Source organism: Toxorhynchites rutilus, chromosome 1 (genome assembly GCF_029784135.1).
Source record: "Toxorhynchites rutilus septentrionalis strain SRP chromosome 1, ASM2978413v1, whole genome shotgun sequence".
NCBI classification, from domain to species: Eukaryota; Metazoa; Arthropoda; class Insecta; order Diptera; family Culicidae; genus Toxorhynchites; species Toxorhynchites rutilus.
The window spans coordinates 6,333,205-6,350,405 of NC_073744.1; the positions used below are offsets into that span (position 1 = coordinate 6,333,205).

Genomic DNA, 17,201 nt, shown 5'->3' on the forward strand with positions numbered 1-17,201 from the left:
GATATGGCAGAACAGCGTTTGCCGGGTCAGCTAGTAAATAATAAAATAAAAATATATACGGTTTGTTTTCAGATGTTTCACAAAATGTGACTACTTTCTAGTCGAATTGCTGACTATTTTCTATTTATACAAAAAGTATCTTTGGAAACTGGAACCTGAAACCCCATTTGTATCTGTAACCGTGTGCATTGGCCATGTCGCGATGCAACAATCACCTAATACTTTAATGATATGATGGACGATCGTTTGGTGGTGCAAATTATGTAACCGCGATAATAAATATAAACAAAGAGGGAGGAATATTTGCGCTAGGGTATGGATAATGGATCACTGGAGACAAATATTCAGACTTTTTCTTTATTCGAAGAGTTAACATCGCCTCAATGCATTGAATTGAACACTAGGTGCGATTCCACTGAGATGATACTAAATAACATGTAGCATGATATTTGATAATACTTGCATTGTCATTTTTTCCATTCGTTACTGTCTCAAATTGATGCAGTTATGAGATGTGAAATAATGGTGCTGGTGCAACAAGTAGTTAGTCGCCTGTAGCCGAGTGTATGTCAATTGCGAAAAAGGCCACCGGAATAGCATTCGAGGTAAGTTTTCAATGCATTGACATGAAACAAAGTGCCACATGCGATCAGCTTGTGTATTGTTCTGCGAGGGCAAGAATGAATCATCAATCGAATCATTATCGTCAACTGATTCTACAATAAAAACAATTTCAGGGCGTCCAAACCAGTAGAATGGAACACTTATATCTAAAATTTCGCAGCATTATAAAATAATATCCGAAGCTATTAACAAGCAACTTGAACGAATATAACAGCGTAGTTCTACGTCAGCAATGTGGTCGTGTCTTGGACACAATCTTCTATAATTTTTTCAGATGTCTTCACATCAGGGTTGTCAACTGTTTTCAGTGAAGTCTGGATATTTATGAAATAGTCGTTTTTTTATTTTTTTGCGGTTTTTTAAATAACGATTGTAAATAACAACCATAAAACACCTGGAAGAAATCGAAAGGGGGAAAAGCTCAAGATCTATTTGAATCATTGTGAGAGAGGGACAAACAAATGAATCATTGTAACACACAGAGATTGAATAAAAGGCGCATATTTCAATTCATTAGATGTCGTTGAAACAAATTTAATGTCTTAAAATATCGTTTTGTTAACGATTTTGTTAGTCAGAATAAATAAGAGTTCACTGTCGTGTAGTGAAATTTACATTTGACAATAATCCTGATCGAGTGTTGCGATTTCCAGTATTCACAGCATCGAAGATTTTCGAAGGGATATTCTCCAGCATTCACGAAGCACAATTATTTTTCCCTATCGAAAAAAATGGGAAAAATCATCGACTTCCTCTGGATTAATTTTTATAGTCTAACTAATTATTAACTGTGTCTTTAATTTGATTTTTTTTGTCGTTGAGTTCTTCAGAAGATATCTGAATCCGTTCGTAGTGAGTTGTAGTCGTAAATGTTGGTGGACAAAAATGCAAAGTATTTCATGGAGAATTTTTTTTTCTATAAAAACGAAGCACCGTGAAAAACAGTGAATTCACTGCACAATCTCGCCCAATCCAACTTCCCAAGGCAAACGCTGTTTTCCTCTCTCTCGGAAAACTTTTCGAACAAAGCTCGTAACCCGAGCTGTTGTGGACTTTAAATTCCCGCCCACGATGGCCCTCCGAAAATAGAACGCAGTCAACAGGATTTTCCCCCGCGTACCACACATTTCACACAACTGCTTTCCTCCTGAGGATCGCAGAAGCCCCGTGGAGGAGACGGCTACATTAAAAAGAGTTTAAGAATTCATTTGTTGCTCAACTTTACCCGACAGTGAGCCCCGTGCGGGGGCGGACGATTTGTCCCGAATTTCCGGAACACTTGCTGCTGTAATAACTTTCGGCCATATCGTGGCAGCGTAGAAACCAGAAGCAGTAGTCAGCAGTTTGCTCGTTTTACGCTCACTTGGCTTATGCTTTTTTCCACCACTTTTCCGGTAGACGGCAAAGGGCGAGCTTCGGCTGATGAAAATTGCATTACTCTCTGGGAGTCAATTATCAACCGAGTGTGAAATGTGAGGTTAGCTAATTGTCGCTGTCGTAACTTCTCGTGGCTGGCCGGGGAATGGGTGATGTCGGTCGCTGGCTAGCTAGCTAGCTTGTACCTTCATCACTGTCACGCCGCGTTGTCTACGAAGGTTACCATGGGACCCAACCGAAGATAAAGGGCCATTTGACACGCCAACCTATTCTCTATGCTTCACTGCTGCAGTAGCACAGGCAACAAAAAAAAACACAAACCCTAAGCTAGCCTCATAACTCAAAGTCAAAGTCTTTGGCTCCTCGTGGTGCACTCCTTTCGATCTCGGCTGCCACCACCGACGAGGTATGGAGAAGACTTTGGCCGAACAGTTCGCAGCAGCAGCAGCAGCAGCAGCAGTTGGTTCCGCGACCAACCACGTCACACAGCTGACACGTGAATGCGAAACAAACAATCCGAGACCGGAGAACTCGGGAAACCCCCTCGGGTGCTGCTCCAAAACCGAGAATTATATCGCATAAATCAAGATTTATGCTGCGACGGGCTCTGGTCCCTTCTCATTGTCGTCCATCGCGACGAGGAATCGCGGAACGAACGGAACGCACGGCTGTCCGGCGGTAGCGAAATCGATTATTTAACGCGCGGAAAAACATCGACCGCATTGGCTGGCATCCCGAACTCCGTTGTGGTTGCTGCTCAGTTGCTGAAACAAGGAGTCGTTTAGTTCGATAAACGAAGGCAACTTTTTTGACGTGGGACTACGTCTAACCGGAATATATGGGGGGTAAAATGAAAACATAAACACTGAACATGCAGGGAAAAATGCAAAATTTCGAATGCTTATAACTCGAACATTTTCTACTGGATCGGAAAGATGTTTGCATCAATTGATAGGGAATATTTTTACGCATCTATCGCAATTAATAAAATATTATTTTCCATTAGATAAATAATTGAATAACTGTAAAATGTTAAGCGTTATCTAAACACCTTAACTGCCTCGTTTCGATTGGCCCGCTTTACGGTTTCCCCAACACAGACTTCAAAACTAAGCAGCCTTGGGGAAATCGGAATTGCAAATACACGAAAGTAGGGGGACTTTTGTTCTCTCCGAAATGTGTTCCCTAACACAGACTTCAAAACCAAGTAGCGTTGGAGAAATCGACATTGCAAATCAATTATCATCTTCTACGCTTCCCCAAACTCGCAAAAGAAGCTCAATCCGTATTGACTGCATTGAGTTTCGTTTACGAGTCTAGAGGAGCACCAAAGATAATGATTGAATTTCAGGATAAAACTGCGTTTTTTTTCTGTGGGTTTGACTAACTTAAAGATGTGGAACCCTAGGTTGATCACTTGAAATGTAGTATTATATTTTAATGTGAACCAAATTAAGAAATAAAAAGAATTTAAGTAAAAAAAACAACTGTGGGTTTGGATCGATTAATCGACGTAAAGTATTCGTTCACTTCGATTATTGGTTGCGCAGTATTCGTTCGATTAATAATCGATTTCTTTAGGAAGTATTCGATTAATCGATTAATCGATTAATCAAACGATTATCGGGGATCACTAATTGCAAATACATGAAAGTAGGGGGAGCTTTTGTTTCCACCAAAATGTGTCTTCAAATTTCAGACTTCAAATTCAAGGAGCGTGGGGAAGTTGGCATTGAAAATTCATGCAAGTCGGGGGCATTTTTGTTCCGGCTGAAATGTGTTTCCCTAACACAGACTACAAACCCTTGGAGCGAGGGGGAATTAGCATTGCAAATACATGCAAGTCGGGGCATTTTTGTTCCGACTAAAATATGTTTCCTCAACACAGGCTTCAAAACCAAGGTGTCTAGGGAAATAGGGATTGCAAATTCATGCAGATCGGAAGTATTTTTGTTCCGACTGAAATCTGTTTACCTATAAAGACTTCTAAACCAAGGTGTCTGGGGAAACTGGCATTGCAAATACATGCAAACTACGAGTACATTTGTACTCGCTTGCCTTTGTGCAGATGAGAGTGCGTTTCCCTAAAACGGTCTTCTAAACTTAGGTTCCTGGTAAAATCGTGCAGACACTAGAGACAAGGCATTTGTTTAAACTTTTTACTCACAACGCAAATTGAATTGAATTCGGAAATTGTTTCATTTAATCAAAAATTTAATCAATTCAAACAAATGATTACTAAGCAAAGGTAATCCCACGTCAACTTTGCGGTTATATCATAGATAAAACCCACCCTATTTTTTGCTGATAAAAATCGATTTTTCTTCGAGAGGGAGAAATGTTGTCGATTGGGATGGGGGGAACCGGGTGTGCGAGGAGTTAAAAGAGAAAGTAGATGACGGGTAGTTAATTTATTTGAAGCGAATAAATGTGTGTCTTTCATGGGGCAATAATGTCCTTCCACAGACAAATGAAGTTCACAGTCAAATAAAGGGTGTGTCACATCAAATTGCATCACGGAAAAAACGCTGTCGAAATTTAATTTTTAGGAATTATATCTTCAGCTTTCGCTTATAATCAGATAAGAGTGTATAGATCACGTTGGCCATGCTTCACTGTCAATTTTTCGTAAATTTGGAAAAATGTCGTCGAACGAAAAAGAACGTCGTGAATTAATCCTGTGCACTCATTTCGAGAATCCGGAGTTGTCACATCGGGACATCGGTAAGATGCTGGGAATTGTCCAATCCACGGTCAGCAGAGTACTAAAACGATACTTCGAGAACCTAACCATCGACCGGAAGGTGAAGAACGGCAAAAATGGATGCTCCGTCAGTGAAAAAGATCACAAGCGCGTAGTTAAGCAGTTTAGACGTGATCCGAGATGTTCGGTCCGGGATGTCGCCAATAAGCTGAATTTGTCAAGTTCATTCGTCCAGCGGACCAAGCAGCGGGAGGGCCTGCGTACATACAAGGTTCAGAAGGCTCCTAACCGCGACGAAAGGCAAAACATGGTGGGGAAGACGCGAGCCCGGAAGCTGTACACCGAAATGCTGACGAAGCCGCATTGCCTGGTAATGGACGACGAAACCTACGTCAAAGCGGACTTTCGTCAGCTGCCGGGCCTGTTGTTCTTCTCCGCAGAGGACAAATTCAGCGTTCCGGAGGAGATTCGCAAGCAGAAACTATCCAAGTTTGCCAAAAAGTACATGGTGTGGCAAGCGATCTGCTCTTGCGGAAAGCGGAGCGCCCCCTTCGTGATGACCGGCACGTTAAACGGGCAGGTTTACCTTAAGGAGTGCCTACAGAAGCGCTTACTACCACTATTGAAGCAGCACGAGGGCCCGACCATCTTCTCGCAGCCGGATCTCGCTTCGTGCCACTATTCAAAGGACGTGTTGGAGTGGTACGAAGCCAACGGGGTCACCTTCGTGCCAAAGGAAATGAACCCGCCCAACGCGCCGGAGCTTCGCCCAATAGAGAAATATTGGGCGATTATGAAGCAGGCCCTCCGGAAGAACCCAAAAGTTGTCAAATTGGAGGCGGACTTCAAGAGAAAATGGATTTCTGTTCAAAAAAAACTACAACCTGACGTTGTACAGAACCTTATGGACGGGGTAAAGAGGAAGGTGCGAGCATACGAGCTTGGGTTCGAAGTATGAATAAAAAGAAAATGCCAAAAGTTGTTAAATAGTTTTTATTTTACTGTCTAAAATTTTCAAAAGGATCGGTCTACTGGGCGAATTTCTACAGCGTTTTTTCCGTGATGCAATTTGATGTGACACACCCTTTAGTTGCCTTTTTCCGTGTTGTCTCCATTCTATATATTCTCTTTCGCATTTTCTCTATTCCTTCTTTTTCGTTTTCCTGTTCCTCTCCTTAATATTGAATTTCCTGTGTTATAAGTACTTAATTCGAATTCCTAAACAAAAAACAAGCCATGAAAGAGTGTCTAGTTCAAAAGACGCATGTGACAACGGAAAGAATTCCTTACTCCGAAGATTCCTTTATCGAAACGGGAATTAAGACCCAAATATCTCACCTGACGCATCGTTTCACGGTGCACATTCAGATCCAATTCGCGTTGGATGACTCTTCTCATGTCACGTTATGTCAGTTTCTTCTTTTTCGCTTTCGAATATTTTCCCCGTAATTCTCAGGGTCTTCCAGGAAGTTCCGAATCACGCAACGCACCCTTCCGGTGTCCTTTGGTGTCTAACGAATACTCATGTTCATCCTTTGAAACGGTAGTATAACAGCTTTCTCCCACTATGTGAGGAACTTCTTTATCGATGTTATCACAAAAAAAAACGAACAATCTCAAAAAAACACTCCCCTCGATAAGGTCTCGACACTTCTTATTGTCAACAAACAATCTTTTTGTGTTCACCAAGCTGGCAAAGCTGATGCTGCCATATTACTCAATTAGTAGGAAAAAAGCAGTAAATAGTGATAGAGTCACGTTTACCATAAAATTCAAGAGATGTCTCAGTGTGACTTAGAAATCAAAAGTCAGAAATAAAAAGTACGAAGTCAGAAGTCAGAAGTCAGAAGTCAGAGGTGAGAAGCCACAATAAATTCTAGACTCTCTATATCGGTCTCAATGTCATTCCTAAAGCCTTTATCTCTCGGTCTCATGGTACCCTCGAAGGTCTCGGTCTCTCAGTCACTCTAAAAGTCTCGGTCTTTTGATCTCTCGGCCCCACGGTCCCGCGGTGTCTTGGTCTCTTGGACCAAAAATCTAGGTAGTCTCGATCTTTTCATCTCTCATTCTCTCGGTTCCTCGGTCCCTTGGGCTCTAGGTCTCTTGGTAACCCCAGAAGTCTCGGTCTCTCGGTCTCTTGGGCTCTCAATCTATCGGTTTCTCGACCACTCCGGAAATATCGATCTCTTGGCCTCGCGGTCTCTAGATCTCTCGGTAACCCCAAAAGTCTCGGTCTCTCGGTCTCTCAGTCTATCGTTCCCTCGGTCACTCCGGAAGTCTCGGTTAATCGGTCTCTCAGTCTCTTGGTCTCTCGGAAACCCCAACAGTCTGAGTCTCTCGGTCTTCCAATTTCTCGATCTCCCAGTCACTCCGCCAGCCTCAATCTCTCGGTCACTCGGTCTCTCGGTCTCTTGGTAACCCCAAACGTCTCGGTCTCTAATCTGTCGGTTTTTCAGTCTCTTCGTCACTCAAAAGGTCTCGGTAACTCAGTCAATCGGTCTCTTGATCTCACAATCTCTCGGTTCCTTGGTCTCGACAACTCAGTCACTCCGCAAGTCTCGGTCGCTCAGTCTCTCAGACTCTCAATCGCGCGGTCTTTTAGTCTCAGTCCCGGTCTCGGTCTCGACCACCCATTTTTGTAGCCAAGGTCAAAAAGTTAAAATAGAAACCACGCGTAAAAAAACGAACCTGAACTAGAGATGGGCGAGCGCCCACGAGACTCATTTGAGCCGGTTCGACAGAACGAGCGTACGATCCACGGTTCTTCAGAAATGAACCGCGGTTCAAAAAAGAGCCGCTTTTCAAAAGAATCTCGGCTCAAAAAGAGTCGCTTTTTGGAAGAGTCTCGGCTAAAAAAAAAGCCGCGGTTCCATAGAGTCTCGGCTCAAAAAAGACCCGCGGTTCAAAAAACAGCCGGCTCGTTTTAATGAACGAGCGGCTTTGAGTCGCTCACTGAAATGAATCGTTTTGCCCACCTCTAACCTGAACACATTCTCCATTCAGAGTGAGACTGAACTAGAGGTTCTTCTTCCCATTCAATACGAGGTATGTTCAAAAAGTATCGTGAATTTTCAATTTTCGTCGGCTACGTATATTCGAATTTCGATTATTTAGTGGCGTTATGTTGGTTCTCTCCGCGCGACGACCCGAATTTGCTCCAGAGAGTCATAACTGGTGACCTGGTCATAACTGGAATCGAGGTGGCAATAATTTCAATGGAAGCTGCCGCACAAACCAAGACAGAAAAAAGTGAGTTTTCTTTGTTTGCAGAGGCGTGGTTCATGAGGGTAGAACGGTCAATATTACAAATATTACCTGCAAGTTAATTTGTGAGAAGTAATCCGCCAGAAACGCCCGGATTTGTGGTACAACAAAAATTGGCATCGTTGCTTGTGCGTTGCTGTGCGCAACAACACTAATGATGCCGTAACCAACGTATTCCCCAGATCTGGCCTCCTGTGACTTTTTCTTGTTCCGGAAACTGAAGAGACCCATGAAAGGATGACGCTACGCTATGATTGACTACGATTGACGAAGTGTTTCGAAGATTGGAAAAAACGTTAGCACAAGTTTATAATATCTCATGGGGATGGACTTTGAAAGGGATGAAAAATATATATTCATGAATCAATAAATATTCTTTCGCGATAATTTTAAAACATCGTGAAAGAGCATTAGAGAGAAAGAGAAAGAGGAAAGAGAAGAGGAAGAGAAAGAGAAAGAGAAAGAGAAAGAGAAAGAGAAAGAGGGAAAGAGAAAGAGAAAGAGAAAGAGGAAAGAGGAAAGAGAGAAAGAGAAAGAGAAAGAGAAAGAGAAAGAGAAAGAGAAAGAGAAAGAGAAGAAGAAAGAGAAAGAGAATGAGGAAAGAGAAAGAGAAAAGAGAAAGAGAAAGAGGAAAGAGAAAGAGAAAGAGAAAGAGAAAGAGAAAGAGAAAGAGAAAAGAGGGAAAGAGAAAGAGAAAGAGAAAGAGAAAGAGAAAGAGAAAGAGAAAGAGAAACAGAAAGAGAAAGAGAAAAGGAAAGAGAAACAGAAAGAGAAAGAGAAAGAGAAAGACGAAAGAGGAAAGAGAAAGAGAAAGAAGGAAAGAGAAAGAGAAAGAGAAAGAAGAAAGAGAAAGAGAAAGAGAAAGAGAAAGAGAAAGAGAAAGAGAAAGAGAAAGAGAAAGAGAAAGAGAAAGAGAAAGAGAAAGAAAAGAGAAAGAGAAAGAGAAAGAGAAAGAGAAAGAGAAAGAGAAAGAGAAAGAGAAAGAGAAAGAGAAAGAGAAAGAGAAAGAGAAAGAGAAGAGAAAGAGAAAGAGAACTCGAGTTTCGCCTGGTTCGCGTTGTTCACATCGGACTGACAGTGTACTTTTCATTTGGAGAGCGTAAGCTAGGAAATATTTCTTAGAAACTCGTTTAGTTTGGAATTTGGAATTATTTGCGTTTAAATACCCCCCCAAAGTGATGAAAAATCAAATTAGAAAGAATATGTTATTCGTCTTACGCTTACAAAATGGTCGTGTTTTGGGCACTTCCTACTATAATAAACCACCAAGCCATAAAACCAAAGTTTATAATTACTATCATGTGTCCCAGCTATAGTCTCATAAATTTATTTTAGGTTATTTTTTCCTTATTTTAGTTAGGTGCTTCTACCCATACCATTTTGATTTTTATTTTCATTATGTCTAATTTATACCGGGATTTACAATTTATTTGTACTACTGTTAGTGGTCCTTATGACAATTTTGAGCGCGATATTTCATAATTTTATGTGCGTGAAATAACAGTTTTTTTTTATAAAAACTTTAGAAGGATCGAATCGACTGGTTCGTCCAGGTTTCATGATTTGTTCATTTTTTTGCTGAAACGATATGAGAAGTAATAGAGCGTTGGTAAAAATCTAGTGCTCCGCAGGTCAACTGTATTGATTAAAAAAACAATACCGACGCGAGGCAAATCAAAATTCGGCGCCAAAAGTGGGAATCTTCTTCGGTCGCGATCGTATCTGAGCACTCTCCGATTTTACCCACAACGAAATGCCAAAATTAATTGTCTCTTTGTAATCTCAATCAGTTTTACACAACAACACAAAATGACCATTCACCATGACCAAAAAAAAAATAAACACATAAACCGAAAGAATGGCCAAACCTCTTTACGGTTTCGTAATCCCCTCCCAGATGCAGAAAAAACACTTCATGAATATTCATCTGGATGCTGTTTCCAATGGTGAAAAAACGCAGTTTCCCATTGAATTCGCTTTCGAAATGCGTTGCTCCGCCGGTGTCCCATGAATGACGCTCATAAATAGCAGCTTTCTTGAGATTTATCAACACAACTCCGATTGATGTAATCAATCGTTTGTTCAACGAAACGGCAGGTGCCCGACGCGTTGAATTTTTGGAATTCCTTGCATTTACTTTTATTACATCGAGGAGTTGTTAAGTGAACAATTGCTATGAGTTATCAGGAAATCTTGTCCGTCGTAAGGCTGTAAACTCGAAAGATCCTTGCCTAGCATCAACACCAAAGTACTTGCTAATTGCTCGCTCCCCGAGCAGTCGGTGATAATAAATTACAAACAAATGGGCAAACAATCTGACATCTTACATCTCCGGTGCCATAAAGTATGCGTCACTCTCGTTTATTATTGAATGTTCCTTTTTTAACTCGGGAGAAAGGAGCGAAAGAAAAACCTTTCGCCCTGATAGCTGTAGTCAACACGTCCCTGTCGCGGGTCGAAACAAAGGAAGGACGGGGAGAACGACACCGGGGGAGGGAAAATAAAAACAAAAAGAGCAATCCCGAAATCCCAACTGCCTTTATCTTACTTTCCCATCTCCCCCTGCTCTTGGTTTCGCCCGGAGGGTGTTCCGAGGGTCCAACCAAGCGATTTCGTTTTTGTGTGTAAATTGCTCTTTTTTCGGATTTAATGACCACTTTCTCGGAACGGAACGGTCCGTTCGCTCGAAGCCCTCAGCCTTTCGTAATCAGATAAGTTCTAACGCTCCGACCACGCACACCGTTAATGAAGATTGCCTTCGGAGGTTTTCAGCGCGGATGGAAACAACAAAAAACAGAGCCTTAATAAAAACAAGAAACAAGATGTGAGATATAAGCTGGAACCGAAACCAGAAAGTAGACAAAGACAACTAGAGAGAATGGGGTTAGAGATCTAACCTTCAATATCGTTCAGAGGAAAAAGTAAAACGAATGTGAAGTGCACTGCTTCTACCAAATCCAGCTTCCGTTCTCAAATCAAATCTTTGTGAGTGTGTGAGAAGGAAAAATAGATAACAGTGCAAATCCCTGCTTGGACATTCATTTTTTTTTCTGTTGCTTCCGTTCTGAACGGAAATTGGTTGCAGATTTGAAACACGCTCAAGGATTTCTTCTATATGGCACAAACAAGCAAAAGCGAAATAAAAAAAAAAAACAAGAATGACAGAACCATGAACTTGAGAACACCCGGATAAGCTGATTCTCATGTCGCGTACTCTCTTTGTATGGGTGATAGATAGGAGAAAAAGGTCGACTTTTTGCTTCACGGATGACTCAACAAGATGCGATTAGCGTGTTGCTTCGTTTTGAGGTGCTTTTTCCTTCCTTCTCCTCCGCCTTCATTCCGCTAATGCTCACCAGCAACTGTTGAATAATACCTGACGACGGGTCGGCCGCCTTGTTTTTCCATGTTTCATCTCGTTTTTTTTGCTTTATAAACCGTCTAAGATGATGTGACGAATCGCTACGTTTGCTGGTCATGTGATAGATGCATGAAAACCATTTTACAGATCGGCGTGAAATGTGCTGCAGATCTCTTGACCATATGACTCATTGTCCGTTGTCGGATGGAATGTCGTGAAATGATCTGTTTATAATGCGGTCAGAGGCGGCTCCAAGCTGCTACGACCCGTGGGTGGGTTTACTGTGATATATTTTCAAGTATCGTTCACAAACTAGGTACAATCTGAACTACTTTTGAAACAAACACTAAAAGAAGAGAAAGGAGAGAAAGAATAAACTTAAGTAAACTTTTGTCTGACAAATTGACAAGTTGACAAACTTGGAAAGATTCGAAAATTTAGAATATTCAGAAAATTCTGAAAATTAAAAGAAAAATTAAAAGATTCAAAACAATTCAAATAAATTACAAAGTTTCAAAAATATGTGAAACGAAAAAAACTTAAAAAAAATCAGAAAATTCAGAAAATTTAGAAAATTTATGTTTAGAAAATTCTAAGAACTCTGATGTTTGAAAAATATAAAAAAAAATAGATTATTTTTTTCATATTTCTGTAGTTTACGCATTCAAAAATATACTGTAGGAAGAGCTTCACGAAAATTCCGTTATTTAACACTTTAACGGCCATGAGTACCGTACTGCACTCAAAAATTATTTCGCTGGGCCATGAGTGCAGCACTGCACACGCGAAATCCTCCAAAGTTTCAAACGTGTGCGCTGCAGCAATGGCCGTCAGAGTGTTAATGAGTTAAAGCCATTTTGGTGATGTGGTATCTAATCTAATATTGCCATAACAGTTAACTTTAAACGCGTTAATTTCGGAACTAGTTTTTTTTTTAAACTGGCGTACACGATATCTCAAGTTCTACCGATTTATTTCGAATTCATATGAATACAATCTGCATACATCTCTCAATCACATGAACTAATAAAAAAAATTATAGTTTTTTAATTTTACTATTTTCAAAAATGGAGAAACGTAAAAAATATTTCAAACAACAGTTTTGTCTTCTAACGGCCGCCATTTTGTCAAAAAACATATTTTTGACATTGTTCAAGCGATAGCTTCATCCTCACTGATTCAGAATCTGTTCGATTTTTTTGTTTCAGTTAACCAGAAGAGCTAGAATCGTGTACGCCATGGCACACCTTTTTTTGAACCCCTTCACTTCATCAGCTTGTAACTTTGTTTTATTGTTAAAAGATAGATAAACAAATACACCAACATTTTTCACGCTGTTTTTCATATGGATTTTCCAATTAATACATTTTTTATGCGCGGATTTTCGAATTAACGAAAGTTTTATGCACGGAAATCGAAAAAAATCAAACCAAAATAAAACGTTTCGGAATTTCAAAAAATTCAAGGAAAAACAAAAAAAATCTTTAAAAATTCAATTTCAACACTAGAATATTGCCTTAAAATACATAAAATTTGAAAAAAATTAAAAAATTCAAACCAAAAGTAAAACGTTTCAGAATTTCAAAAATATCAAGGAAAAAAAATCTTTCAAAATTCAAGTCGAAATTAAAAACTTGTTTTTTTTCAATTTTAAACAAATGTAAAAAAATAAAAACCAAGTATTGAAAAGTTCAAAAATAATAATGAAAAATCCGAAAATACGAAAATTAATAAAAACAAGATCAAAAATTCAAAAAAACTGAAAAATCCAAAAATTTTAAAAAGAATGAATTCAAAACAATTGATGAAACAAACTCAAATAAATAAAAAAAGTCACAGGAGGGTTGTGTCCGAGACACGACCGCATAGTTGACGTAGGATTACGTTAGACTATCTGTTGATTTTGGATATGTTTGGATATGGAATTACATCGTTAAACCCTTTGATAATGATTTGGTGGCCCTGAAAATTTTGTTTGGTTGTTGGGTATTACTTATTCACTCCACCAGTGTTTACCGAGTGATGATGACAAAAGGATGGTAAACAGTCATTGGATGGTGCGTATCAGATGAAAGTTACCGAAGTGAAACGAGATATGATGACAATTTCCCTCTGTGATCCTAGACGAGATGCCTCCTGTGCATGGATGAAATAAAGAAAAAAACACTCACCAATGTAATATAATGTAATTACCAACACCGAACACAATTATCAATTTTTCTCATCAGTAAAACATGTTACTTTAATATAGAAAAACCATATGGGAAATCACTTTTTCGAATATTTTTTCACTTTTCCAATTTTTCTCGCCGTATAAACTTTCCTTGGGTGAAAATGAACACAACAAAACAGACAGCTTAAACCAAACGACTTGTTCTTGAACGAGAACACACCTTGTTTTTCATTTATGAGAATTGAAATAAATCGTTTCATACATCAAATCATTTTTAACACAACTGCTACCATATAAAATTTCACAATTATACTTGTGCTAAAGTTTTCATAATACACGATCGGTCATTGATATGAAATTTCATGAAGCAACCAACATCAAAGTTCCAAATTTAAATTTTATTTGCTAGATTTAATCGTATCACTCACCTTACTTGCAATATATAAATGCCCCCGACTTGCATATATTTGCAATGCCGTTTTCCCTAGGGCACCTTGGTTTTGATGTCTCTGTTAGGGCCGCATGTGTCGTCAATTTCGACCAATCAGAAGTGGGTGCTTCCGTTATGACAGGGGTTGATATTTTTCAATTGTTCGATAGTTAGTTTCATGACATATATTATTTTCTTCAATATAAAAAAATTGTTATGGAGTACCGAAATCGATTAACGCAAAAATTTAAAAAATCCATCATGAAATGACTAAGCAATAAGCGTTTGAAATTGGACAATTTTCACGATGTGCTCGATTTTCGATTTTCAATTTGTACCCCAATATGTTCCCGAAAGACGTAATCCTACGTCAAAAAAATCAAATTTACTTAGTATGTTCAAAAGTTTTTGTTAATAATATTTTCGCAAAACACTAAAATAGAAACAGATTAAAATATTCAAACTATTCCAATAATTTAAAAAATTCAAATACTCCAGAAAATTTAAAAAAAATTAAAATTCACAAAATTAGAAAATTGAAAAAAAAACACAATTTTTAAAAATTCTAACAATTCAAAACAAATTGAAAATTCAAAAAATTAGAAATCAAAAATTGAAAAATTCTAAAAATTCAAAATTCAAAAAACCAACTACTAGGAAAAACTCAAATTCAAAACAATTCTAAAAATTCAAAAAAATGTAAAAAAAGTAAATCAAAATCAATTCGTTCAATAAAAAAAATTCAGATGGGTTGGGGAACTAAAGTGATTCAAAACATTCGAAATATGCAAAAATACTATCAGAAGAATCATAAATCCTGAAAAAAATAAAAAATATGAAAAAAATAAATACAGAAAATTAGAGAAGTTAATGAAAAATAAGAATTCAAATTCAGGAAAAAATTTTGAAAACAAAAATTTAAAAAAAAACTCTAAACTCTAAAAAACCCGAAATTAAAAAAAATAATCAATTTAAAACAATTAATAAAAAAATCAAAATTGATTCGTTCGTTAAAGTATCAAAACAACTAAAAATTGCAAAAAAAACAAATGTTAAAAAATAGTTGAAAGATTGAAAAAAAATACAATAAATTAAATAAAATACAAAAAATTCAAAAAGTTTAATTTTTATTAAAAATTTATTAAATTATGAAAAATTTGAGAAATTCAAAAAGCTTAAAAGTTTAAGAAAAAAGATTTTCGCAAAACATTAAAATAAAAACAATAAAACATCAAACAATTCAAATAATTTAAGAATTCAAATGCTTCAAAAAAAAAAAACTAAATTCATAAAATTAGAAAATAAAAAATTCCAATACATTGAAAAAAATATCTCTCAGAGTCTTTTCAATTCGAATGTTAACCTAACTTTGAAAAAATTAAGAATTGATAAAAATAAAAATCAAACATTGGAAAATTCTGAAAAAAATCTAAATTCATATTAATAAACCCAACAACTTAAAAAACAAAATTAAATTCAAAACAATTCTATTAATTCTAAAAATAAAAAAAACAGGAAGTGGGTTATATCTATGGTATAACCGCAAGGGTGACGTAGGACTATCGTTGATTTAGAGATCATTTGTATGAAGTTGAATCTGAATTCATTCTGAATGAATGAATATTTGGAGAACTTCGAAAACGAGAGCGTTACGTTGGAGGCACAAGGTTTTATGCATCCAATATTGGATACGGAAATATCCTACTGATGGGGAAGAATAATCTTCAGAAGCTATCCTGTTGATTGCGATTGATTGAAAAATCACAAAACCTAATGTATTTGGTCACAGTGTTACATGGATAGAAAACATTAAAATAAACTCTTTCATATGAATGTAATTTCAAATTCCCAGAGGAACTGGCAGATTATTTTCAGAACGATTAGATATTTCCACATTTTCCTCGATACTGGAAGCCCACCAGTGGTTAATGCTAACTCGATAACCATCTGTTAATAGCACTTGATTGAAACATATTTGGTCACAGTGTTACATGGATAGAAAACATTCAAATAAACTCTTTCACATGAATGTATTTTTAAATTCCTAGAGGAACTGGCAGATTATTTTCCGGATCTTTCTCGATCCAAACGGAAAGAATTCCGTGCGTGTATGTGTGTGTGTGTGTGTAGCGGCTGCTTCGAGATCTTCCCGGGGAACCGTTTGTAACATCACTCTCCTCCTGATGAATTCCCTTCTGGCCTAAGGTGCACAAACAGGCTCTTGGTGACACCGTTCATCCGCGCTTTCATGATAAATGAAGAGCTTCACCACAACAGCGACAACATGCTCCAATCGCTGTTCAATTAGAACTGAGTAGATTTCCGAGCGGCGCTCGCTTATATACCGATTGGTGATTTCAATAGCCTATTTTGAAAGCAAATTGAAAGCAATTGAAACAAGTTTTTGGATCAGAAAGTAACAAGTATAGAACGCGTAGACATTTTATCTTTCGAATGAAGTGTTTATCATACCATTTCGTTCAGTTGTTTAGGAGCTATTAACACTCAAAATCACGGTCTCCGGCGTAACGCTTTCGTTTTCGAAACTTTGATTTTACACCCCGGTATAGAGATGAAAGACGTAGTCCTACGTCAAAAAAATAGATCAAAATCATATCGTTCAATAAAAAAAAAATATGATTTGGGAGATTTGAAGAAAGTTAAAACATTCAAAATATGCAAAAAAAAAATCATGTATTGGAAAAAATCGGAGCAATCATGAAATTCAAATAATTTTAAAAAACCCAAAAAATTCTAAAAAATATGGAAAGCCAAAATTACTTCGTTCGATAAAACAGATTCAGATACGTTGGGAGAAAACTCGAAATATTTGAAAAATGCAAAGAAGAATCAAATATAAGAACAATAAAAAAAATTAAAGATTAGAAAAATTTTTTAATAAATTGATGGAGATTCAAAAAATTCAAAATAATTATTTTTTTAAATTAAAAAAAATAAAAAATTCAAAAAACTTGTTTAAACTAAAGTTAAATTGTTTTAAAACTTAAAAAGAAATTAAAAAAAAGATTTTCGCAAAAAATTAAAATTAAAACATAAAAAATTCGAACAATTGAAATAGTTGATTCAAATAATTTAAAAAATCAAGTACTTCAAAAAATTAAAAAAAAATTACTAAATTTGAAAAAAATTTAATAATCAAAAAATAATAACAAAAAATAAGATTGGGATGAGATTACAAAAAAAAAAAATCGAATAGTTTAAAAGTTTCAGAAAAAGAGATTTTTGCAAGTAAATAAAATAAAAAAAT

At 37.2% G+C, this 17,201-nt stretch overlaps 1 protein-coding gene across 4 annotated transcripts in view; it reads left to right on the plus strand.

Annotated features, from left to right (window-relative positions):
• Window positions 1–17,201, plus strand: part of LOC129762022 (uncharacterized) — a 118,086-nt gene that overhangs the window by 56,298 nt on the left and 44,587 nt on the right. The gene's annotated exons all lie outside the window — the stretch shown is intronic.